At 40.9% G+C, this 27,667-nt stretch overlaps 1 pseudogene; it reads left to right on the forward strand.

Annotated features, from left to right (window-relative positions):
• The first annotated feature begins 11,272 nt into the window (after positions 1-11,272).
• LOC129502104 (glutathione S-transferase A4-like) lies at positions 11,273-11,971 on the forward strand (annotated as a pseudogene).
• Positions 11,972-27,667: the final 15,696 nt, after the last annotated feature.

Here is a 27,667-nt window from a genome sequence, read left to right on the forward strand (position 1 = left end):
AACCATAGTCCTGTTTTCATTAAAAGTAGGGTAGGAAAAATGTAGAAAAGCAGCAGGAAGAAATGAACCTGGAAGTCTTATAGCCAATTATTACTGTTGGCAATCTCTGGGCAATCTGTAGGAGGTCAGTTGCCTGTTTGTTGAAGTGCTGATTGAAACTCTGGGACACCGGTTCTTTCCCTTAATACAAAACCAATTTCAAGCCAAGTCACTTAAGACCTTTTGAAAACCTTCTCCAAAATAGCATGTGATATCCTGAGGAAAAAATAAACCATGATTTAGTAAACGAAATGATCCATGTAGTAAGGATGGCTTTATATGGTGTTCTCACAGAAAGAGAAGGCACAGATGGTCAAGTGTAGCCAGGAAAAAAAAATCTTTGGTGCACCCATGTGAGTTCCAACTTGTAATGGACTTCTCCAGATTCCCAGCCCTACCAGTTCTGGGAAATGGGTGGAAGGATTCTCACCAAGCCTAGGAAATAGAAAGTCCACTTACCTGATGATGTTCTTGGAGAAATTAAGGGATGTTTATGGCATTTCATAGTGACCATGGCATTAACTATTGCTTCTTCAGATTGATTTTGCAATAGGCACAGTGTCATTTCCCTCCAGATGGCAAGTGTCAAAGCTGGTGAACAATGCTGGCCTAAGATTCCACTTCAGTTTAATTGATGTTAATCATGATGAGAAAGACAACACAGTAAAAAGAAGGCCCACAGTAATGAAGATTTGGCTTTATGGTGCTTGGCAATTGACTCCTATCCTCTGCTCAGGCCCTATTCTCAGTTAACCTTACATAACTTGACCTTGACCTTTTATTTTTTTATTTTTTATTTATTTATATTTTAAAGATTTATTTATTTATTTATTTATTTATTTATTTATTTATTTATTTATTTATGATAGACGTAGAGAGAGAGGGAGAGAGAGAGAGAATGAGAGAGAGAGACGCAGACACAGGCAGAGGGAGAAGCAGGCTCCATGCCTGGAGCCCGATGCAGGACTTGATCCTGGGACTCCAGAATCACGCTCTGGGCCAAAGGCAGGTGCTAAACCACTGTGTCACCCAGGGATCCCCCGACTTTCTATTTTTTTTTAAGGTTTTTCTTTGTTAACTTACTTGAGAGAGAGAGAGAAAGAGAGAGAGAGAGAGTGAGCAAAAGAGAATGTGAGCTGCGGAGAAGCAGAGAGAGAGAGGGACAAACAGATGCTGTGCTGAGCACAGAGCCCAATGAGGGGCTTGATTCCATGACCCTGAGATCACAACCCCAGCTGAAATCAAGAGTCGGCTGCCCAACTGACTGAGCCACCTAGGCTCCCTGACTGATTTTTATATGAATGAACATTTTGGGCCTCACTTCCAGTGTTATACATCAGAGTTGTTCAAGTAGCAATGATGATGACAACACTTCTTGATTGTGCACTATGTGTCATGCATTTACTGTGTGGAGGCCTTCACAGAAGTTATCTCATTTAATCTTTACAACCACCCAAATGAAAATCCTCTAATGACTTCCCACTGGACTTAAAAACCAGATCCCAAACCGGGGCCGCTAAGGCTCAACATAATCCCACCTCTCTCTACCTCATGTCCTGCTTTTTTCCTACTTACTCTGCCTCGTTCTGTTCTTGAAACACACCAACACCGTTCCCTCCTTGGAGCTTTTCCATCAGCTCTTACCTCTGTCTGGACAGCTCTTCTCCTAGGCCTCGGCATGGATGGCTCCTTCTTGTCATTCATGTCCTGGATGAAATCTCACCTCCCAGAGAGGGTTAGCCTGACAACTCTGTCCAGAGTACCTCCTTATACCTCTGTCACATCACTCTGCTTTATTTTCACCCTAACACCTAATTCTCCCCAAAAATGTTCATGTCGATTAATTTCAAAAACTTTCTATCTCCACCCATTTGAATGTAAACGTCCTGAGAATTTGGACCATGTGTTCTTTAATTTGTTCCCAGCTCTTAGAAGAGTGCTTGGCACATAGTAGGTATTCAATAAATGAAGAACTCCAGTTTCCAGAGCAGGAAGCTGAAGCACTGAGAGGTTAAGATATCTGTTGTAGGCCACACAACTCCTAAAGGTGTATGAAGGATTTATCCAAGCTCAATTCCAAATCCCATTTTCTTAACCACCATGCTATGACATGGATTAATAGATCTCTTTACATCAAACCTGGACTCATGTAAAGGTTAGAGTGAAAACAAAACTTAGATGCCCAACAGGGGAATTCTGGTTGTGTTAATCTACTAAGTTAATTGAGTGGGTTAAGAACTTCTTTATTGAACCACTATGCACTTTTTAATGAATCACTATTAAATAATACCCATATTTCCCCAAAGTGCTGAATTTCAAGACTATGCCCTCAGGAGAGAGCAGAGCTGTGAAAATATTTCACTGGTGTCCTAATAACTCTGACCAAGATAGATGCTTTTATTTTTTTCAGTAGTTTATGCAAAGTGAACCTTAAATAGACACACAGTGTAGGCTGTTCAAATATTCTTGATTAAGAAGTTTAAATATAAGCATAAGAAACAGCAATTAATAAATGCTATCATCACCTTTGTTGCAGTCTCCTGCATTTGCTTATGTTAAGACATGTAATCTGTATTTGACAAAAAATACACAAGTTTGCAGCCTTGCACTACATTTTCATCTTGTTTTGAATTATGTGTAAGGAATAAATATAATTTCTGGGTTCTTCCAATCTCCTTTTCTAAAGCTCTCCTTAAGTTATTTCATACCCTGCAAAGTCTAATTTAACCATGCTAGTTTTATTTGATAGGTTAAATGGAATTAAATTGGTTTTATAATAAATTATGCTGCAAATAATAAAAATGCTAATAGGAAATATATTCCATAACACTAATGCTATATTTCTTGAGGCTACTGAAGCGCAGTTATTATTATCATTACAGACAGCGTTAGCCTACAATTGACCAATTTATGGTTGGATTTTGGTGACGCAAGGAAGAGTGTGTATGCATGGGCATGTGTGTGTGTGTGTGTATGTGTGTGTGTGTGTGTGTGTTGTAGAAGGAAGGACAGTCTACGTTTTGTGGTTCTGCTTTCTCTGATCCCATGAAGATGAGAAATTTCCTTCATTTCTTTTGGTCTCTAGTTTGGAAATCTTGGAGTGTGATTGTCCCAGTGAGTTAGCTTCCTTTTTGGCCACATAGAAAGCTAACAAGCTACCAGTACTGGGGTATCTGCTATGGGTCTCCCAGAGGTAACTTTCATCTCTAAACCCAGAAGCTGGGAAGTCTGCTCATACTGCCTGAGAAAAGAAGGACGGGCTCGTGAGAAACCAAGTTGAGCCTCATATTTGTCTTTTCCTATAAGAAATACTGATATTAGTGATATATTACTGTTTGATGAGGTAGAAATCATGGTGTTATTAGTGTAATGTGTATTTGTATATTTGCAAACTTGCCCTGGAAAAAATGAGAAACAGATTCCCAATTCTAAATCACCAGTGAATAAGCTGCCTTTGGGAAGATAACCCCTTCCTTAGTTGGGGGCTGCTTACTATTATGCACTTGACTCTACTAAGTTTGTAGCTGGTGAATGTTTGTGGTCTTACTGCATCTTGATCTTGTCTGTGAAGTTGGGCTTAGAAACATAAAATGACATATTAACCTCATGAAGACATCATATAGAAATAAGCAGCATGCCTCTCTAAGTTGAATTTGACCTTATGGCTCTGTCTTAAGAGAATTACATAGAATTTATCTAACAGGTGTGTCTGGGGGTTTCAAAGAGTGAAAGAAAGAAAAAAATGAAAGGAAAGAAGGAAGAAAGGAAAGAGGGCAAGCGGGAGGGAAAGAAGAAAGGTTTGGCATGACCTAATACTAGTTTCTCATTATCAAACCTGTTTTCTTGCCTTTATTTTCATCATTATTGAGTCCATGGTGAAAACTGTAAAAGTAATAATGTGAGATGCAATTCATTCATTCATTTGTTCATTCTTTATTATTTTTATAGACTTCTTCACTGTGCTGATTTTTTTTGTCTGAGTACAGTATTGATCACACATGACAAAGTGGAGCTCCCCAAGCTCCTCCCCTTCTTCTGGGGGTCTGGGGTGGAAACTGTGGAGGTTGGGAGATTCTCAGTATGTTGCGGGATGAATTGGGGCAACAACTTTCCAGCAGCTGAGGGTCTCTCTCTTCCTCTTGCTGGGGCTGGTGGTCTAGGGGGCTCTTACTCTTTGGAGACCATATGGACCATAAGGTCCATCACCCCATTGCTGTAGCCAAATTTACTGTCATACCAGGAAATGGGCTTGACAAAGCAGTCATTGAGAGGAATGGCGGCCCCAGCATTGAAGGTGGAAAAGTAACTGTCACTGTTAAAGTCACAGGAGACAACCTGGTTTTCAATGTGGCTGAAGATGCCTTTGGGAGGGCCCTCTGATGGCTGCTTCACCAAGCTCCTTGATGTCATCATATCTAGCAGCTTTCTCCAGGTGGCGAGTCAGATCCTTGACTGACATGTTAGGGGTGGGGACCCGGAAAGCCATGCCAGTTATCTTCCCATTCAGCTCAGGGATGACCTTGCCTTTAGCCTTGGCAGAGCCAGTAAAAGAGGGTATGATATTCTAAGCATCCCTTTGGCCATGATGCCACAACTTCCCAGAGGGACTGTCCATGGTCTTTTGGGTGGCAGTGATGGCATTGACTGTGGTCATGAGTCCCTCCCTGATGCTGAAGTTGTCATGAATGACCTTGGTCAGAGGGGCCAAGCAGTTGGTGGTGCAGGAGACATTGCTGACAATCTTGAGGAAGTTGTCATACTTCTCATGCATGGTTCATATCCATATTTGCAAATGGGAGCATCAGAAGAAGGGACAGAGATGATGACCATCTTGGTCCCATCCTTCAAGTGAACCCCAGGCTTCTCCATGGTGGTAAAGACCCCAGTGGACCCCATAACATACTCAGCATAGTCATCACCCTATTTGATGTTGGCAGGATCTCGCACCTGGCAGATGGAGATGGGCTTTCCATTGATGACAGGTTTCCTGTTCTCAGTTCTGTGTGGGGCATTTGCCGTGGGTGGAATCATACTGAAACATGTTGACCATGTAAAGTCAATGAAAGGGTAATTGATAGCAACAATATTCACTTTGCCAGAGGTTAAAAGCAGCCCTGGTAACCAGGCTTCCAATATGGCCAGATTCAAATCCGTTTACTTCAACCTTCACTATCATGTCTTGGGGTCACAGGGCTGATACTGCACCAGAAGATGGTCTGTACAACCAGAGGAGCAGAGCCACTGTGGTGATTTGTCTTTCAAAATTCTACTAAATATCCTGCAGAGGGTGCACTTTCCTTAATTTAGGTCCTTCCAACCACTTACCGGCCAAAAAAGGACAAATTGTTTTTTAAGATTAAAAATTGTTATCTTGTCATTCATGACAACATGGATGGACCTAGAGGGTATTATGCTAAGTGGAATAAGTTAGAGAAAGAACAAATACTATATGACTTTATTCACATATGGAATTTTAAAACAAGACAAATTAAAGAATAAAAACTAGAAACCGACTCATAAATACAGAGAACAAACTGGTGGTTGGGGGGTGGGTTAGGGAGACGGGTGAAATAGGTGAAAGGGATTAAGATGTACAAATTTCCAGTTATAAAGTCAATGAGTCACAGTGATGAAAAGCACCGCATAGGGAATATAGTCAATAATATTAGGGATGCTTGGGTGGCTCAGCGGTTAGGTGGCTGCCTCCGGCTCAGGTTATGATCCTGGGATCTGGGATGAGTCCTGCATGGGGCTCCTGCGAAGAGCCTGCTTCTCCCTCTACCTATGTCTCTGCCTCTCTCTCTCTCTCTCTCTCTCTGTCTCTCATGAATAAATAAATAAATCTTTAAAAAATTATTATAATAATCTTGTATGGTGACAGATGGCAACTACACTTATTGTGCTGAGCATTGCATAATGTAAAGAATTTTGAAATCCCCATGCTGTACACCTGAAACTAATATGATATTGTATGTCAACTAAACGTCAATGATAAAAATTTAAAAACTATCCAATAAAAATAGGTACAAGTTCTATTTTCTTTCCTCTACCAAATATTAGAAAATGAAATATGTAAAAGGCAAAGGAAATATAGTCTCTTTTACCCTTTTGCTAATAGAAAAATCAGTCTCAGTATCTTCCTTGGTTTATGTGGGGCTAGGATCGAGAAGCCTGTGTCCTCCCTCATGAACAGAGGCTTTTAAAAATTTGCTACATCCTTGCAGCTTCCTTTCTTCCTCACTTCTGTGTTTATGTGTGTATTTCCCTAACTAAAAACTAGCAGAACACAGTGTACTACAAAATAGTGCTATCTGTGCAGGGACTCTGTATGTTTAATTATCTACTAATTTGGAAGCAGGAAACAAAAGAAATGGCTTATGTTCCTCTGAGAGACTTATCTACAAGTTCTGAGAGTTTTTAAACAGAATATAAATATTTCTTAGCTGGTCAGTTTTTAAGTGGCTCTCATTCCTTCTGTCAGAATATGAGGTATAGATTTTAATCAAAACTTTAAATTTTGGGGGTGCCTGGGTGGCTCAGTCAGTTAAGTGGCTGCCTTTGGCTCAGGTCATGATCCCAGAGTTTGAGCTGCTCCCTGCTCAGTTGGGAGTCTGCTTCTCTCTCTGCCCCTCCCTCTCCTTATGCTCTCTTTCTCTCTCATATAAATAAATACAATATTTAAAAACATCCTTCACTTTTATTTTTCTGAGTGTTGATTTTCAAATGTGTAATAACAACCCCCATTTATTTCCTACTTCCTATGTGCCAAGGAGTGTGTGCTAATTATTTATCTGTATGATTCCATTTAATAGTTACAATAGCCTTTTGGGCTGGGTACTATTACCATCACCTCTATTTTAAAGACGAGGTCACTGAGGATAGGAAGGGTTGGGAGTTGTCCTGTATGGCCCAACTCACACAGCAGAACTGGGATTTCATGCTAGGTCTGAATGACTCTAAATCCTGGCTTTTTAAATTTTATACACGATGTTTCCCAACGTGTGGGTATATTAACTACAAATTTAAGATGTTGGTAAAAAGTATTATACTCACGGAAGGAATCCTAGATTTTCTGTAGTCACATATCTCTGCTTTATGGAAAAAAAAAAAAAAAAAAGCCAAACCTGATGCCAAAGCAGGTCTTAGTGGTTTCTCCATTGAACATCCAGGACCAGAACCCAGGCCTTCTGACTCCAGGCCCAGTGCTCGTTCCTCTGATTAGAAATGTTTCCAAATTTAAACTTCAGTTTATAGGACCATTAATAATCCTCTCTAAAGAAGAGGCAAGAGGTTTCAAATTCTTCTCAGAGCAAAAAAGAACTGACATCAAAAGGTTTCTTTGGGGTCATTTGTCTCATTGTGACTTTGATTTGGCCTTGATCTTTATTTAGAATTTCAGGTTTATGCTCTGCAACAAGTTTGGCCTTGTTGGAGGACCGTCCAAAGGTCAGCAAGTTGGCTGCTGGTGATTGGATGCTCACTCAGAAGCCAAAATCTATTACTGTGCCCATGGAAATCCCCAGTTCGCCTCTGGATGAGTATCACATCCATTCTCTGGAAGCTGTGGGCCTTGCGGGCTTTTTGCACACTGCTCCCTAGGAGCCTAATGCTGGTTGAACAGCGCTTCATTCTGCAAGGCCTAATGCTGGTTGTCACAGCGGGACAATGGCTGTTCGGCCTTCTGGATTTTCTCTTTCTTCTCTCAGTCAGCCAATGATTCTGATTCCGTTTCATTTTCTCCAAGAAAGTGTGGTTTAGAGGAGAAAGAATCTTCCTGACTTTGTTTAGCTATGTTATTTTGTTGAGTACAAATATCCCCAGTATCTCCAAGGCTCATAGAAACTGTCACAAAGATTTTCTTTCCAAGTAACAGCCCATGCTATTGATGAATAGGCTTACCCTACTCTTGCATACACAGCACGTTTCTTTTTTTTTTTAGATTATTTATTTATTTATTTATTTATTTATTTATTTATTTATTTATGAGAGACACACAGAGAGAGATAGAGGCAGAGACATAGGCAGAGGGAGAAGCAGGCTCCACGCAGGAAGCTGGATGTGGGACTCAATCCCGGGACTCGGGGATCACGCCCTGAGTCAAAGGCAGACGATCAACTGTCCCCAACACATTTCTTATATTGAATATTCTGTTTAAGTATTCCTACAACTATAATTTCTCAGCTAATATTGAATTTGTTCTAAAAACAATGATATTTTTCAAGGATAGAAATAGTCCCTCTATAATCCATCTAATAAGATGTTTCTCTTTATTTTTGAAGAGGAGAGATCTGGGCTTGAGTTCCAGCCCAGCTATTTAGCAGGTAGTGATCTTGGGCACAGCAAGTAACCTCTTTGCATCTCAGTTTCCTTATCAGCAATAGAAGGGTGATGATAATTACCTTCTGATAAGATTAATGTGAGAACAAGTGACATATATATGAAAGTGCTTTGTAAATTATAAATGATTCAAATTTTAGTTTATGTCACATTGTCACATATCTGTGAACATTTGAATGCTCATATGCTATTGACATGATTATTTATTTGTTATGATTTAGGCTTGGACTAGTCTTGGATCATAGTTGTCACTCTGGGGCAGTGGTTCTCAACTGGGGACAACTGTGTCCCCAGGGGATATTTAGCCTTGGAGATTTAGTCTGGAGATATTTTGGGGTATCACATTAGGAAGATGGTGCTGGAAACTAGCAGGTAGAGGACAGAGACTCATCTAAACATCCTACAATACATGGGATACCTCCCTACAACAAAGAATGATGTGTCCTAAAATGCCAATTGTGCTGAATTTGAGAAATTCCCCTCTATAGCGGTGCCTCTCAAATTTTAGCATGCATCAGGATCACCTGGCGGCTTGTTCAAACACAAATTACTGGGCCCCATTCCCGCATTTTCTGATTCAGAAAGTCCAGGATGGGGTCTGAGAATTTGAATTTCTAAGAAGTTTCCAGGTAATGCTGATGTTGATGATCCAGGGACCACACTTCAAGAACCATTGCTGGAAACAATTCCATCAATAAAAATTGGTTGATTTGATAGGCTTCTTTGCTTAGTCAATGCAGCAAAATAATGTCTTTACTTGTTAAATGGTATAAAATTCATATTAGCTAGTTTGGCTCCAGGTCTAAATCCTTTGTGTGATCCATGTGTGATTATAGGCAATGACAAGACTTTGCCTGGCAGGCCTCATGGTACACTGAATCAGAAATGGTACACAGCCAGTGTGTTAGTTTTCAGGAGGGAGTAGCGTTTGAGGACTCAGATCCCCCCATTCCTCCATGCTCACATGCATAGCCACTTTCCTAGCTCAGATGCCTCTATTTACTGCCTTGACTAAGACACTTCTCCTGACTCATCTTTCTATTTCTAGCCTTTCCTATCTTCTCCCCAGCTTACGGGGCTGGGAAGTCCATGAGTGGAGCTGGCCTCAAGGGGAGTGACACGAAACCATCAGGGCTGCCCCTCTTAGAGGTATCAGTTTAGCTACTACAATGAAAAGTGCATAAAATCCCATAAGAATTCTGATCCCATCATGTGCCATTCTAGGCCACTGATTATAGCTGGGGAGTGGGAGAAGTACTGTGATTGGCTGTCCCACCAAAATCACAAGTGAGGGGCAGGGATATCATCTTAGGGAGAAAGCAGTGGCAATTATCAGACAAAAGGGCAAAATGATGCTGGACAGACAGAACCAAAAAATCTTCAAAGCATCTAATAGGAATATGGATGGAGTATGCATGCCATCGTAAGAACTTGGACTTTTAATGCAGCTTAGGTGATAAGTTTGGTTTTGAACACATTGTTTAGGTGTATATGGACTACACGGTAGCCAGCAAATATTTGGATCTCGCCTAAGGAAAATAAGAAAAGAAAAGAAGAAAAGGAAATTGGAGAGATTACTATTATGCATAAAATATGAAATAAAACAAAATTAAAAAATTTCGATTTTAACAATGACCACTGCTATTCCCTGTAAGTCAACCTTGAAGTGTCTGCTAAGTACCTGTGGTGTGATGAACACTTCAGTTCTTAGGCTAGAAGACAGTGGGATTTATTTCCAGTTTGTTTAGGTCATAGCCATGCTTCTGAATCCTCTTGAAATTAATAGTTTTTCCTATAAGCACCATGGCCAAGCAACATGATATACAGTTTCTATAGCAATTGACTTCACATAATTTAGGGAGAAGACCGATATTTCAGTTTAATCAAAACATGTAGAGAAATAATTTTTATAATGATCCTTACAGTTGGCCAAAATACTTTACCCCTTAATATTATGATATTGTAATGAACATCAATGGAAGAGTCTTGATAATTTTTTCCTCAGGTTTTCACTCAGTCAGTAGGAACTGGTCAAATGGTTAAGATTGGACAAGATCATAAGAGTGAATGTGTATATGGAAGCAAATTGTAGTTTCTGTAAATTGTGTCTGTATAATTTGAAGGAACTATAGTGGGAAACATGTAGGAGGCATATTACCCAGACTTGCACTGTCTAATATGGTAAATATATAAACTTGACCATAGTGCCCATAGGAAAAATGATTGATTTCAAGGAGATTCAGAAGTAAGTGGGGGAGGGGATCAATGAAATAGGTAAGAGACTAAGAGTACACATACCATGATGAGCACTGAGTAATGTATAGAATTGTTGCATCACTATATTGTACACCTGCAATTAATATAAAACACTATATGTTAACTACACTGGAATTAAAATAAAAACTTAATAAAGATATTAAATAAAATTTAAAAATCAATTTCTTAGTCATACTAGCCACACTACAAGTGCTTAAAAGGCTTATGTGGCTACTGTCTACTATATTCAGCAGCACCTGTATAGGACATTTCCATCATCACTGAACGTTCTATTGGGCAACGCTAATCTAGACAGGATTGGGTCAGTTCCCTTTCTTTGGGATGAAATAAGCTAAATTTAAATTTTAACAGGGATTTTTCTCTTTCCTGGCGCCCTGAACTAAATCCTGTCAACCCTACACTTAAAACACATCCCAGATCTACCCACTTCTCTCCTTTTCCACTGATATCATCTGAGTCCAAGCCACTAATATCTCCCTTTTGTAACTGCAATAGCCTCTGGACTTATCTCCCTGTTTCCATTCTTTCTATTTATATATGGTCTCCAGAGACCACTCGCTGAGTGTTTTGTACAGCTCCTGGTGCTCCAAGCGGACTCCAGGAAGCCTGAAAGGCCATCATGGCAGCGAAGCCCAAGCTCCACTGGAAGAGGCCGGATGGAATCCATAAGATGGGTTTTAGCTTCTGCTGGAGTCGAGTTTGATGAAGAATTCTTAGAAACTAAAGAACAGTTGCAGAAGTTGCAGGATGGTAACCACCTGCTGTTCCAACAAGTGCCCATGGTTGAAATTGATGGAATGAAGTTGGTGCAGACCCGAAGCATCCTCCACTACATAGCAGATAAACACCACCTCTTTGGCAGGGACCTCAAGGAGAGAACCCTGATTGACATGTATGTGGAGGGGATGCTAGATCTGCTGGAACTGGTTATCATGCATCCTTTTCTAAAACCAGATGACCAACAAAAAGCAGTGGTTAATATGGCCCAGAAGGCTATAATTAGATATTTTCCTGTGTTTGAAAAGGTTTTAAGGGATCATGGGCAAAGGTTTCTCGTTGGTAACCTGCTGAGCCTTGTGGACATTATTCTACTCCAAACCATTTTGGCTCTAGAAGAGAAAATCCCCAATATCCTGTCTGCATTTCCTCACCTCCAGGAGTTTACAGTGAAAATAAGTAATATCCCTACAATTAAGAAATTCCTTGAACCTGGCAAGAAGAAGAAGCCTCCTCTGGATGACATCTACGTGAGAACCGTCTACAATATCTTTATGCCATAAACATCACATACATCTGTGAGTGAGAGCTAGCCCCTAGAGATTGCTGTGTCCACAGTAGCATCTTAATTGTTGCCAGGGTGCCCTGATCCCAGCTCTGTCATGGTGCTATGTATAACTGTTCCTCAGTTGGGTTTTTCATGTCAAGATCTTTTCTAGAAACATTGACATTTTGTTTTGTCCGGTGGATAATTGTTACGCAACTTTTATCTGAAAGCCTTTTCGGAGAGGCTTGCATTTAAGTTAGATCTGATGTAGTTATTCATTTCCTGATAACCAGAATGGGCAGGACCTTGTATTCTCCCTTGAGCTTTTTCTCCCCCGCTTCTTATCACTGTCTAAAAGCAGTATCTTCCTAATTTTTGGTGTTTTGTAACAACCCAGAATATCTAGTGAATAATTCCTCTCAGCTATGATAAATCTGTGGTAGTAATGAAGGCAGTCAATATTAGCCAAAATAAAGAATTTACAAATCAAAAAATATATATATATATGGTCTTCATAGAGCAGTCAGGGTGATTTTTAAAAATGTAAATCTCTTGAGAGAAAAAAACACACAAAGGAAGAAAATCAAGCATTTATTGAACTCCCACTATTTGCACCACTGTGCACCGTTCTATCTTCTTTAACCTTCACAAAAATACACGAAGAAGGTATCATAATTCCCTACTTCTTGCAAAGGTGGAAATTAAGGCTTAGAAGAGGCAAATAACTTGTCTGTGTTTGCCTAGCTAGTAAGTAGCAAAGCTGTCGAAGAAACAAATGAATGATCAGACAGCACAATCCATAAGCTTCCAACTAGACTGCCTTGCAAAATACTATTAAACTCTAAGAGACATTTGTTATTGGGCCCCCTTTATCTACCTGTTTGTTTACCTGGGCTTTGTGTCTTCAGTTATGAGGAGAGTAGTCTCCTCATCAGGTTAAAGTGGAAGTTCTTTATTTCTTTAACTCTCAAAGATGCCAAAGTGGCAGGTGGAGTTTTGATGTGGCCTCTGCTGAAAGGTCCCCTCCCTGACCAAGTTGGGCCATTGTCCTAGGGTTTAGCAGGGGCTTCCGTGTTATTGGATTTGAGGTTTAGCTGAAAATGCTGGCTTTTGAAAGCACACTGGTACAGATTCAAGGATTCAAAACAGAACACACACAAAAAGCCAGTAAAAATGATAGCAAAGTGTGGTAAAGTAAAACAGCATCTCAGATTGTGTAAATTGGGGCACCTGGGTGGCTCGGTCAGTTAAAGTGTTTGACTCTTGGTTTCAGCTCAGGTCATGATTTCAGTGTCCTGAGATTGAGCCCTGATTTGGGCTCCATGCTGAACGTGGAGCATGCTTAAGATTCTCTATCCTCTCTCTGCTCCTCCCTCCAATTCATGCTTTCTCTCCCTCTGTTTCTTAAAAAAAAAAAAAGAAAGAAAGAAAAGAAAAGAAAGATAGAAAGAAAGAAAAAAGAATGTGTGAATACATCTACGGTTATCACATTGTTGATGATGGTGTCCTTCTTTGCCACTATGCTACCTCTTTCTCTGCGTTCCTTCACAATGTTCCGTCTCTCACATCACTCTATTAAGAGTATGGATGTGAGTTGCAGCAAAAGTAAGTTTTATTATTCTCATTACATTTGTTGCAGCTAAGGGATCTCTGTTAGTCAAAGTAAAAGCTTCTTCCTTTCCTCCAAAGAAATAGATCTCATCCCCCATTTATCCTCTGAGTGGCAGCACTGGGACATATGGGAAGCTGTTGGCATCAGCTACAGAAGAGATTTGGAGATTTGTAAGCCTCAGTGGTTTTTGATTCAATGAATTTCTTCAGCTAAATCAAGTGATCTTCAAACCCTCGCCCCTCACCCCCAACATTCTCTAGCATAAAAATCATTTAAACTCAGTTCTTGGGCTGTGGATAAAGCAGAGGAGGGGGGTGAAACTTTATAATATTAGAGATGAATAATTTGTTTCAGTCTCTAATTTTACTAAGGAGGAAACTAAGAGGTTGATGTTACTTGTTCAAGGTCATAGAGCTAGATAAGGGGATAACTTAAGTGGAAAAGAGCGTGGATTTTAGAGCCAAACTGGGTTCAGCCTTTGAATCCTGTTATTTACTAGCTGTTTAAACCTGGGAATGCCATTTAAATATGCTGAGCCTTTCTTTATTCATCTGTAAAACTAGGATACTAATACCTAGATTGCAGGGTTGCTTGCTGTTGCAAGTTAGGGGATATCTATTAAAAATCACTTAGAATTGTCTATTAGTTATCTGTGTTACAAATAACTCCCAGACTTAGCAACTTAAGACAGCAAACATTTTTTATCTTACAGTTTCCGTGGGTCAGGAATCTGGGGATGGCTTGGCTGGACACCTCTGGCTCAGGATTTTTACAAAGCTGCATGATATGTCATGCAAAATGTCATTTACGCAGATGTGAAAAGTAGGAGCTGGGGACCATCTCAGAGGTTGCCTAGGATGGTCTTTCTGTTATAGAACAGTTGATTTGGCTTAGATGCTAGGTCAAATTGTATTAGTACCCAGTCAGCCTATTGGATCAATGTTCATCTCTAGGTTGTATTCTCAGCTTGGCCTTATTTAAAATTTTTATCAGTCACTTAGATGATGATATAAAATAATAGTCTTTAATATTTCTTGATCATGCATCTATAAAAACTTCTGAGCATCTACCTCAATATACATACATTTATTTATAAACTGTAAACATCTACCAACAATAATTTATAAACATCAACATTGCTTTATTAACCAATAATAAGGTTTAAATTCTTTCTTTCTCTAGATGAATAAAAACCCCTAGAAAAAGTTCTTTCTTTCTTTCTTTCTTTCTTTCTTTCTTTCTTTCTTTCTTTCTTTCTTTCTTCTTTCTTTTTTTTTAAACCTGAACCTGAGAGTATTGTCTCATGCTTTCTCTAGGTATATTTAACCCCCCGACATAGAAAGGGGTGGAGACATAGGGAATGTGGTGAGTATCAGAGTCAGGATCCAAATAAATCTCAATAGGCTGGAGTTACAGACAAATATACCAAGGTTGGGGACAAATCATGCAAAAAATCAACATGCCCGGTTGTAAGTCACCTTATCTAGATCCTTGCACAGGTGACCTTTCCAGGTAAACGAATGACAAAAATTGTTTCCTTCTTCAGGGAATAAGACCTGATGAGCTGAGTGCAGGAAGGATTTCAGTCCCAGTTTTCCATCTCATCTGGACCCCTTACACAGTGTACACACTGTACAACCATGCATGGCAGACCTGTGGCTTCTCAGTAGCACATGTAAAAAATAGTCTTGGGGGATGCCTGGGTGGGTCAGTTGGTTGAGCGTCCAGCTCTTGGTTTGGGCTCAGGTCATGAATTCATGGATCATGGGATCCAATCCCAAGTCAGGCTTCGCACTAAGCAGGGAGTCTGCTTGAAGATTCTCTCCATCTTGGGAGTTTTAGGTCAATTAACTGAGGCCCAGGGAAGAAAAATCAAGTTCATGGTAGAAATAGGCTTCAGGAATAAGGCTAAATGTCAATTATTAGAAATGGTGCACACATTTGGCCGAAGACATCAAAGACTGATTTGATGCCATCATGTTGTTATTTTAATCTTTTGACCCCTTACACTAGAGAGACACTAATTCCCTACCTCTTGAGTGTGGGCTGGACAAATGACTCCATTCCAAAGACTAGGATATGGCAAAATATGTATGATTTGGTTGTAAAACGATGGAATGGCTTTTCCTTACTCTCTCTCTTGGGTCTCACATTCTGGAGGAAGCCAGTTGCCATGTTTTAAGGACACTTAAGCAGCCCTATGAGAGGTACACGTAATGAGGCCTCTTGCTAACAGCTATATGAAGGAGCCGTCTTGGAAGCAGATCCTTCAGCTTTGATCAAGACTTCGGATGACCACTGCCCCAGCCTGACTGCTGCCTCATGAGAAACTCTGAGCCAGAACCACCCAGCTAAGTTGTGTCCAGATTCTTGACCTACAGAAACAGTGTGAGGTAAAAGACCTTTGTTATTTTAAGTCAGAACTTGGCAAACTATAAATGGAAGGCCAAATCCAGCCTGCTGCCTGTTTTTGAAAATAAAGTTTTATTATTAGAACACAATCATTATTGGAACACAATCGTGTTTATTGATTTATATATTGTCTATGGTGGTTTTCCCATTACAGTGGCAGGGTTGAGTAATTGTGATAGAGATTATGTGACTCACAAAGCCAAATATTTACCATTTAGTTCTTTACAGAAAGAAAAAATTTTCAATCCCTGCCTTAACTTTAAGTTCATTTTTGGAGTGATTTTTTAAAATGCAAGAGGAGATATGTAAGACAAAGGAGTATGTCAAAGATTGCTAAGAGAGATATACAAGAATAGACATTTTCTTCTTTTAAAGATTTATTTATTTGAGAGAGAGAGAGAGAGTGTGAGCAGAGAGAGAGAGTAGAGGGAGAGGGAGTGGGAGAGAGAGAGAATCTTCAAGTAGATACCTCACTGAACATGGAACTTGACTCAGGGCTCAATCATAGGAGCCTGAGATCGTGACCTGAGCCAAAATCAAGAGCCTGCTGCTTAACTGACTGAGCCACCCAGGTGCCCCAACATTTTCTTCTTTATATTGACTTTTGTTACACCTAGCTATGACCTCTGGAACTGTTACTGCCATCTTGTGACTATGGCAAGAGTCAGTTGAAAGATAAAGCCAACATAGTGAGAATAGCAGAGCTTAAAGATCATTTATTTATTTATTTATTTATTTATTTATTTATTTATTTATTTATGAGAGAGAGAGAGAGAGGCAGAGACACAGGAGGAGGGAGAAGCAGGCTCTATGCTGGGAGCCCGATGTGGGACTCGATCCTGGGACTCCAGGATCGCACCCCAGGCCAAAGGCAGGAGCTAAACCGCTGAGCCACCCAAGAATCCTGAAGAGGCAAAACCCATAAGAGACTCTTAACTATAGAGAACAAACTGAAGGTTTCTAGAGGGAGGTGGGGGGAATGGGCTAAATGAGTGATGGACATTAAGGAGGGCACTTGCTGTGATGAGCACTGAGTGTTATATGTAAGTGATGAATCACTAAATTCTATACCCAAAACCAATTGTACCATATATACTAATTAGAATTTAAATAAAAACTTGAAAATAAAAGAAAGAGGAGCAAAACCTGGGTGTCATATTAATTTAATGTATCAACTTGACTGGGCTCAGGGATGGCTAGATGGCTGGTTAAACATTATTTCTGAGAGTCTGTGAAAGTGTTTCCAGAAGAGATTAGCACTTGAATCCGTAGTCTAAGTAAAGAAGACCACTTTACCAATAACGGGGAGCACAATCCAATCTTCTGAGAGCCTGAATAGAACAAAAAGGGGGAGGAAGGAAAAATTTGCTTTCTTGCTTGAGCTGGGATATACATCTTCTCCTGCCCTTGGCCTTTGGTGCTCCCAGTTCTTGGTGCTCACATTTCAGCTTGGAACTTACATCACTGCCTTGTCCTTTGGGTTTGGAGTGAAGTTGGGTTTTTACCAACTTCCCTGGGCCTCCTGCTTGCAGATGGCAGATTGTGGGACTTCTTAGTCTACATAATTGCATAAGCCAATATCATAATAAATCATTTCTATGTATCTATATGAATCCTAGTGGTTCTTTCCCTCCGGAGAATCCTGACTAATACACTGGTCTGCCGTGAAGTCATCATGCCACTAAATTAATCAACACTGGAACTAGCCTACCTCAACTCTGCAGATTTTCTTATTGTTTTAGTTCTTTGAGTTGGGATTTTGGTTATACGCAGTTTAAAATAATCTTAATTGTATCACTATACAGTTGAACAACATGCTCTGCAAGCAAAAGGAGCCTAACTCCACTCAAAAGCATATTAATTTGTCTCGGCAACTGGGCAATGGGTCAGCGGAGCTTGATACATTGTAGGATCTTAGTAGCAGAACTCAAATTGCCTCCACCTCACACTTTCCATTGTTTCCTCCTCCCCTCCAAATCTGCAATGGTCTCTACAGGAAGAGAGCCAGAACATATTGGGCTGCCCTGGATTCCTGGTGAGCCTGGGAGAAGAATGGACCCAAAGAACACACTTACTCACCTATGGCATGTCCGTTGCTTTCAGGGAGGCCTTAACACCTGTCCGCACTCTGACCAGTGAGTGGTCTAAGGAGTGCAGAGTGGGCCTGGTCTCTACTGGGATCAGAACTGTGCTGTGGGGACCCACTCCCACCTTTAACCTGGCACTGACCAGGTGGGCTTTGTATTTCGTACTTCCTCTTTTCATTTCTTGGATTGGTGTTTGACACAAAGCAGCTCCATAGCTCTTTCTCTTGCATGGGGCATCTCTTGCCCATGTTCTTGGTAACTGAGCTCTGTGGGTCAGATGACAAAATCAAGGTACAGAGGATATTTCTATGTCTCAAGTAAGAACTTTCGCCCAATTCCCTTGTCTTAGGTACTTATTACTACGTAGCAAGTTACTTCTAAAGGGCCATCCTGGTCTCATCCTTCATGGTTTTCCAGCCCACTGGCCCACTGTGTTGAATTCCTAACAACACAAACTCCAGCCACGATGCTGTTTGCATTTTTTCTTCTTGATACATATTTTCTTGTAAATCATTGTCCGGGCTCGTGTGCCCCAAGGCTCTGCTCCTCAAAGGTGGTCCTTGGACCAGTGGCATCAGCATTGCCCTGGATGATCCTTTATTATTGTATTATTTTAAAAAGATTTTATTTATTTAATCATGAGAGACACACAGAGAGAGACAGAGACATAGGCAGAGGGAGAAGCAGGCTCTCTGCGGAATCCTGATGCGGACTCGATTCCAGGATCCCCAGAATCCGGACCTGAGCCAAAAGCAGATGCTCAACCACTGAGCCACCCAGGTGCCCCCCAATGATCCTTTAAAAACAACACATTATTTTCCCTTGAGGTTCCTTCTGTTCTCCTTCCAGAAGCATTCTTCAGGTCTCCTCTCAGCCAGAGCTATGGTTTACAATTAAACTATTGTCATCCCAGCAGAACAACCCCCATTCCATGATTCAGTGTGTCCCCTTCTCCCCTTCCCACTGTGTGGGGTCATTTCATCTACAGCCCCCCTGTGGTCTGAACAAGCAACTCCTCCACGGGGAGGCGAGCTTTGCTGTTTTCCACTCCTCACTGACCTGTCTCACCCACATACTGTGAATTTGAGAACCTTCTTTGCTCAAAGGGAAAGCTTGTCTGGATTAGAAAAAGTCCTGCGTAGAAACTTGACACTGTCCTGAGCCGGGAGTATTTGGAATCACACACAGGAAAGGGCTGCGAATTTGTTGACCTGCCCAAATGTCAGAATGTGTGTGTGGTCATCTCTAATTACGGCACTCCCGGAAGCATCACCCCGAAAGTACGACTGCTATGAACCACAGCACGTCCTCCAGCTAATCCTCATTAACCGAGGTGGACATTCTCTTTCTGCACGCCCTGGCTTCTCAACCGTGCCCTTCCTGCAGTCTTCTCATGCCTTGGGGACTCATTGATGTCCTCTGGGGGCACACGTCCCTAGCTCTGCCCCCGACTAGATACATTTAATAGTTTTTTGTAAATAACCAGCTCTCATCAGCCAAACTCTGGGTCCCATTGAAGGACCTGTGGGTGGTCCTTCAGGTCCTTCTCAGTGTGAGATAGGACTTCTGACACTGAGAAGCACCTGTTCTCTGATGAGAAGGCAGGAACTCTCATTGGCTGCCTCCTCTTGTGCCAGGGAGCTTTTGATTTCCACCCAGGTATCCGGCCTCAGTTTAGGGGTGCCACCAGTTGCAGATTATTAGCCTGGACCAGACCTAATCTTTTTGCTTGTTTTCTTTCTTTTTTTCTTTCTTTCTTTTTTAAAGATATTGTTTATTTATTCATGAGACACACACACAGAGAGGCAGAGACACAGGCAGAGGGAGAAGCAGGCTTCCTGCAGGGAGCCCAATGCGGGACTTGATCTCAGGACCCCGGGATCATGACCTGGGGCAAAGGCAGACAGACGCTCAACCACTGAGCCACTCAGGTGCCCCGCTCTTTTCGCTTTCTGTCTGTGGGACAACACCACAGGAAGTAGAGCTTGCCCTGGGGGATTCTATGCTTAAAGAAGGACTTTCCCTCTGATCTTCCTCGGCCTTCCTGGAGGTGTTCATCCCTTCTCTTTCATGCACCTGCTGGCCGTCTGTACCTCTTCTTTGGATAAATGTCTACTCAGATCCTCTTCAGACTGTGTTTCACAAAGTGACAATTGATTAAATGTATCAAATAATGCTCCCCCTTTTTGGAAAATAAAACAATATTTTCCCTATGAATTAAAAAAACCACTCCATACATCTATACATCCATACATCTATGTATAAATGAATAAGTGTGATCAATCTTGCCTCCTTATTTAAGTACATTTCTTTTCTTTCTGGCTTGGTTTCTCCTCCCCCCATCCCTAGACTCCCCACTGCTCCTCCTCCCAACCCATGTTAATGAAAGCGTCCTTTCATATTTCTTTCCATGCCCATATAATCATATTCAAACAGAGCTATGCATAAGCCTATTTATGACTATGTATATGTTTTATTCAAAGATACTGTATTATACATGCTTTTCTGCATCTTGCTTTTCCACTCAACAACCTCTGGAATAATCCCTCCAAGCTAACTTCAATGGCTCTAATTCATTCTTTTGAATGGCTATATGACAATCCTTTGTATGACAATACTGTGATTGAATCAGCTTTCTCCTGCTGATGGGCACTCGCTTTGTTTCCATTTTTGCCATTATGTACCATGCTCCAGTAAACGAGCTTGTCCATGTACTCTCTGTAATGTAGTTTTCATTTTTTGTAGGGTCGACTCCCAGGAGTGGGATGTTTGGATGAAAGGGTGTACAGAATCTTTAATTTTAGTTGATATTGTCAGTTTGCTCGCCAAGAGGACATTAATCTAGCAATGCACAGCTGTATGTTTTCCCTGCAACCCTGTCAACAGGAGACATCATCTGTTTTTAGGAGGTTATCAATCCGGTGATGTATAAAGTGATATCATATTGTGTATTTAATTTGCATTTCCTGAGTCAGCAAATTTGAGCACACTTTCACTTTTCCTCAAAACTTCTACAACTTGTACCCATTCAAGGTTTTTTTCTTTTACTATCTTCAATTACGTCTTGGGGCCAGAAACATTTTTACTTTAAACACAAAATTCATCTTTTTCCCTCATAAAAAAAACCCTCTTTCATTATACAAACACACATTCATATTTCTTTGCCATTATGTACTTTGATCACCCATAATTAATTAGTTGTACATCTTAACTAAAGCCCTTATCTTTGAGGAACATTTTCTACTTTTTCACTTCCTGGAACTCCTATAGTCAAACGATGGTGGGATTGGTGCTCTAATTTTCTTATCCTTCACCATGTTTCATTTTCCATCTCTGTGCCTTTTTGTTCTACTTGCTAGTAGGCCCTTAATTTTCTTTTCCACCTTTTCTATTGAGTTTTTCATTTCTACTTTCATGTTCTTAATTTTTTTTAAGTGAGTTTTACACCCCCCTGGGGCTTTGAACTCATGACCCTGAGATCAAGAGTCGCTCTACTGACTGAGCCAGCCAGGCCCCCCTCATGTTCTTAATTTCAAAGAACTTCTTTTCCTTCTCTGAATGCTTCTTTGTTTTATACTATCCTATTTTTCTTTCATGGATGTTTCATCTTCTTTTAAATATGAATATAAATATATATATTCTGAATGTATATATCAAATCTGAACATATATATATTAATTAAAGCATAAGTAACATACAATGTTATTTTAGTTGTATTAGGTGTACAACATAATGGTTCAGCAATTCTATACATCACTCAGTGCTCATCACAATAAGCGTACTCTTTTTTTTTAATAAGTGTACTCTTAATCCTCTTTATCTCTTCCATCTATCCCCTCCCACCCTCGATCTACATATATTTTAAGACATATTTTTTCCTCTTTCAGTAGTCTCTGCATCTTCCAAATTGCTTTGGGCCTTGTTTGTTTTATTTTGTTTATTTTTTTGGGGGGGTCTTTATTTTCCATATAGAGATGTTCCTAAGGTGTCTTGTGATCTCTGGTTCTCTGTTCTCATTTAAAAATAAGAAGGTAAATACTGGCTGGAAGCTCTGAATGCACAGGCCGGCCTGTACACTGAAGGCTGACCTGGCTATTATACTTGTTGGGAGCTCCTCCTCCTCCTGGGATCAGAATCTTTAGACCTGTCTTCTTGGGCCTGGCAGATTTTCCTAAGTAGAATCTTCTAGTCTCCTTCCTGCCTGCACTGTGGAAGGGAGGATAGAAAGACCTGTACTTTCACTTAATTCACACCCACACCCCCTCACCCCCACTCACCCCTGCCCTGCCCCACTTCCAGGCAGATATTCCAAGTCATCTCTTCTTTCTCTAGAGAATAAGACACTACTGTTCTACTGGTAGTATGGAGTAGAACAGGAAATTTAAGGGTCTATGTCTCAAACAAATTTCAATCCATCCTCCTTATTTTATTTTCACTTTATCCTTCCTTTTAGAGGTTCCTGGGGCCACCAATTTGTGAACCTTTGGAGGATTCTGTTTTGTAAATCGAGTTGGTTTTTGACTTTCCCTGTTGATGGCTTATGCCTTCTGGTGTGCTAAGCGCTCTGTCATTCTCACATCTGGATATTTCCAGACCCAAACTTTGTGTTGCCTCCTCTCCTTCTCTGTCTCCTTAAGGTTCCGTGCTCATTCATGACAAAATCTTTTGCTGTAGTTCCGGAAGAATTGAAATTAAATACAATACTCTATCCTTATGAATGCAAATCTTTCTTTTATGTGTCTTCCTTGTACTTAGTCCATACAGTTAGGATTTCCTTGTTGATCCAATCTGACATTCTCTGCTTTGTAGTTTAAGGATTGCTGCATTAGATTTTATTTCTTATAACTGATTTTATAGCTATCTTTTTTTTAAGATGGCTATTTTCTCTTCTTTCTTTAGTAGGTCTGATCAAATTTTTTTTTTAAAAGGACTGGATTTTTTTTTTATTTATCTATTTATGATAGTCACACACAGAGAGAGAGAGAGAGAGAGGCAGAGACACAGGCAGAGGGAGAAGCAGGATCCATGCACCGGGAGCCCAACGTGGGATTCGATCCCGGGTCTCCAGGATCGCGCCCTGGGCCAAAGGCAGGCGCCAAACCCCTGCGCCACCCAGGGATCCCAAGTCTGATCAAATTGTAATTCATTCTCTTTCCCCTGATAATTACTATGCTTTTCCAATCTATCTTCCATTTTTGGTTCTCATAATTATATACCTATTTCTCTACCATTGTTGAAAACAAGACATCAATGATTTCCCTTATCAAGATGCTCTTTATACTTCACCATATGTCCCTGCCATCTTGATTAGCTGACTCTAGAATATTTTTACTCTTCCTTCCGCCTTACTCCAAGCAAATGAGACCTTTGGAACTTTTACACTAAAATTTCTCTACCCTCCTCCCCCTAGATTCAACTCTCAATGCCAATATTTTTTTTTTAATGGAACAGTTAACTTTTGATTGTATGCTTTTGTTAGAATTTCCTCTTGCAGTATGTTTCTTCTTCAAAAGTCCCTGAGGGGGACGCCTGAGTGGCTCAGCGGTTGAGCATCTGCCTTCAGCCCAGGGAATGATCTGGGAGACCTGGGATCGAGTCCCACATCAGGCTCCCTGCATGGAGCCTGCTTCTCTCCCTCTGCCTATGTCTCTGCCTCCTCTGTGTGTCTCATGAGTAAATAAATAAAATCTTTAAAAAAAAAAAAGTCCCTGAGGACAGTTCAGTTCAAGTTTTATTGCGTTTAAGAACTTAGGATCTGGCACCAGATTCCCTGGGCTTTGATACTGGCTTTGCTTCTTTCTTGTTTTGTGTCTATAGGTCAGTTACTTAATCACTCTGTGCCTCACTGTCCTCCTTGGTGAAGTGGGGTTAATGCTAGTACCATCCTCATTAAGATTTTGTGAGGGTTAAGTTAGTTACTGCACGACAAGTACTTGAAACACTGCCTCTTTCATAGTCTTTTTTTGTTCATAGTCTTTTTTTATCGTCATCTTTTTTTTTAAGATTTTATTTATTTATTCATGAGAGACACAGAGAGAGACAGAGAGAGAGAAAGGCAGAGGCACAGGCAGAGGGAGAAGCAGGCTCCATGCAGGGAGCCCGATGTGGGACTCGATCCCAGGTCTCCAGGATCACGCCCTGGGCTGGAGGCAGCACTAAACCGCTGAGCCACCCGGGCTGCCCCATAGTCTTTAAAAATATATATATATTTTAGAGATGGAGGGAGGGGCAGAGAGAGAGGGAGAGAGAATCTTAAGCAGGCTCGCCACTGAGCACAAGCCCAACTCAGGACTCAATCTCAGGACTCTGAGATCACAACCTGAGTTGAAACTGAGTGGGACGCTTAATTGGCTGAGCTATCCAGGTCCTCTTTGCCTCTTTCATAGTTTAATAAATGTTAACTTATTAATACATTTATGAATGTTCCTAGATATTATACCATTATTCATTTACATATATATCATCAAGATGTACGTGAATGTATCTGTACATGTGTGTATGCATGTTTGAGTGCTTATGTCTGTCTGTATGAATGTGTGTATACATTCAAGATTTATTGATCATTTCTTTTTCCTCTTTTCTCTCTGTGCCTTGGAACCACTGTTGTGATTTGTACTGACAGGTGAATTGGATATAGGATTCTTGGATTATAACCATTTTCTCTCAAAATTCTTTTCTTTCATGATTCTATTTATATTTTTGCTTTGTGCAAAAAGGATATTTATTCCTTTAGATATTTTATACCACTGTTTTGGATATCAACATGGCCTTCCTTTCCTTCAACTCATTTTGTGGAATGTTAGCTGGAAAATTATAATTTTCACCTCCAATCTGTTTTTTTTTTTAAGATTTTATTTATTTATTCATGGGAGATCCAGAGAGAAAGAGAGGCAGAGACACAGGCAGAGGGAGAAGCAGGCTCCATGCAGGGAGCCCGATGTGGGACTCGATCCCAGGTCTCCAGGGTCATGCCCTGGGCTGAAGGCAGATACTCAATCACTGAGCCACCTGGGCTGCCCTCTAATCTGTTTTTGGACCCAAATCAGGACTTAAATTCCCCCCCTTGGCATTCTCCTCCACCTCTATTTTTCTTGGCATCTGCTAAATTGGAACAATCTGATTCATTGCTTTCTCTCTCTCTCTCTCTCTCTCTCCTCTCTCTCTCTCCTGAACTTCCTTATGTGTGTGTCTGTTTTTCTTTGTCCATTCACTGTGGCAGGTTTGCTCATTGGGGTCTCCAAATGGTGGCAGCCAAGTCTGCTGGGAAAGTAGAATAGACATAGGCAGGCTGCTCACCCATTGCTGAGACACCTGGAGGGAAAATCTCTCTTCCTTTTCTCTTAGGCTTTCCCAGCTTCCAGGTCAAGGAGGACTTAGCTCATTACTTGAAGGACTAGGAGACTGTTTACTGGGGATCCATAGATCCCTGCAGGTTTAGGTGGGTCCTCCAATGCTCATTCCCACATCCTCTCCCAACCCATTGAGAAGAAAGCCTGCACTGGTTCTCTGCTCTGCAATTCTCACAGAGCCAGAGTCTTTCCTTGTTACCCTTGTTGATTATGTGGTATTTGTGCCATCAGGAGAGACAAATAGGTTGGAATTGGTTGTGGAGGGGAGAGGAGTTTTGATTACCAATCCTGTGAAAAGATACTTCAAATATCAAAATGTTGATAAAGTAGCTTCCTGGAAGTGAGAGGGTAAAGGACAGATATTTATGGGGTCTGGTTGAAGGGGAGTCTTCCATTGTGGCAGAGATTGATTGGGATTGGGCAAAGTTTGTTATATGATAGTTCGGAATTGGCAGAAAAGCTGAGAATGACACCTGTTGTGAAACATAAAGAATCATCTGATGAGTCTGGTTGAGGGCTCTATTATTCCAAGAGGTGGTTATTCATTGTAATGAGGACCAGTGAATGGTTTAGCGTTTGAATGAATGAATTTTAGGGAAGTTCCTGAAATGCTCAAGTTATTTACAACCTCCTCTTCCAAGTTTCCTGGAATAATGATGTGATGTTAATGAAGACTATGACCTGTGTGGTTGCAGATGGTTTTCATGTTCAGGGATCCAGGTCAGACACCATCCTTCTAAGCTTCCCTGCTGCCAACTATGGCCTTTACAGGTGCATCCTCACCTTTGCTTTTTTTAGAGTCATTGCTTCTGACTTTTGGTTGTACATGAAACAGTGACGTCACTGAAAGGAATTCCAGGAGGGACAGGTTATCTGACACCAGCCCAATGTAAAATGGATGTGGGGACAGAGAAGCATCTTTGGGAATCCTTATGTGGTCCTTGGTAGTTCTGAGCAGGGAGACAGAAGTTGGGGACCTCCTAACAAGACTGTTGCTGGCTAATTGACTAAATATTAGAAGGTGAAGAGACCTTCACCTTCAATCAGAAAATCACAATAGTCTAAGAACTATGGGATCCTGTACTGGCTTTACATAATCCAATGAGAAAACATGCAGCTTTATCAGAGAATTCCAAGCTTCTTGAAAACCATTCATTTTATGTAAAACTACACTATCAATTACTGGATTTCTTCAGTGTTGCTCACATGGCTCTGGTCTGTACTGGGCATGGGCAGTTGGCAATAAGGAGTGTGCTGGGTTCTAAGTAGCAGTTTCCAGTGTTCTCTTTGGAGATATCACTTCTACCCAAATCTGGGTCACCTTTTTATTGACCAATTTCAGAAGTTAGTTTTGAAATTTGTAAAATAAAAGAGTTTTATTCTGATTTAAAAAAAATCAAACATAGAACACAGACAGAAAACTAAACAACAGCCAAAAATAATAATGATAATAACAATAATAACTCTCAGAGTTAATTGGTCTGGACCAGGCCTGGGATTAATGGAGAATGTCTGCAGTCCATCCCCTTGAGCTCATAGATTTGAGGCAAAATGAAATACCCACAGTTACCTCAGATAGAAGATGGGGATGGAAGAGGGTTGGCAGGAAACTCAGAGAGCCAAGGAGGCCAGATGCTTCTCTTCACAGGAGACTTGACCTTTGCCTCAGAGTCCCCAGGATATCTTGACCCTTTTCTTTAGTATTTGATCCTCAGCTGATGCAAACCTTTTATTTATGTTTGCCCATGGGGCAACAGGGCAGTTGGGCTGTTTTCACTTCTATAAAAGGCAGCACAGAGTGCTCCCTTTGATGTGTTCCGCCTCTGCTGTGGCATTGCCATTCCCAGCTAACTTGGTCTTTCCCATGTAGGGCTCTGGATCCCACTCCTAAAAGCTCTAATTTGGGGATCGGAGCCTGAAATAGCCCAAAAGGTATCTTGTTTAGCCTGTCATTTAAATAGCTAAGCCCCTGCCATGACCCTTTCAAACCCTCTCACCTTTCATTTAGCTAAGCAGTTCTTTTTTCAATTTTGGCTTGTTTGTGAACGCAACATCTCTTTTTCTTTATCCATCACAATTCTGTAACTATAAAAAGCCTTGATTGGAGGAGAGAAGAGTGAAAGCCACATTCTTTTTAGTAAAGGACCTAAATTAGAATTGAAGAACCAGCATAAGGACCCAAGCATAAGGGCTTCCAGCATCTCCCCAGGGAATTCAGAGATGTGCAGGGTATGAACCTTGCTTCCAGTAAGGACAAGCTTTTTGACCTTGGGCACATTGCCTAATCTCT

Source organism: Nyctereutes procyonoides, unplaced genomic scaffold (genome assembly GCF_905146905.1).
Source record: "Nyctereutes procyonoides isolate TBG_1078 unplaced genomic scaffold, NYPRO_anot_genome, whole genome shotgun sequence".
NCBI classification, from domain to species: domain Eukaryota; kingdom Metazoa; phylum Chordata; class Mammalia; order Carnivora; family Canidae; genus Nyctereutes; species Nyctereutes procyonoides.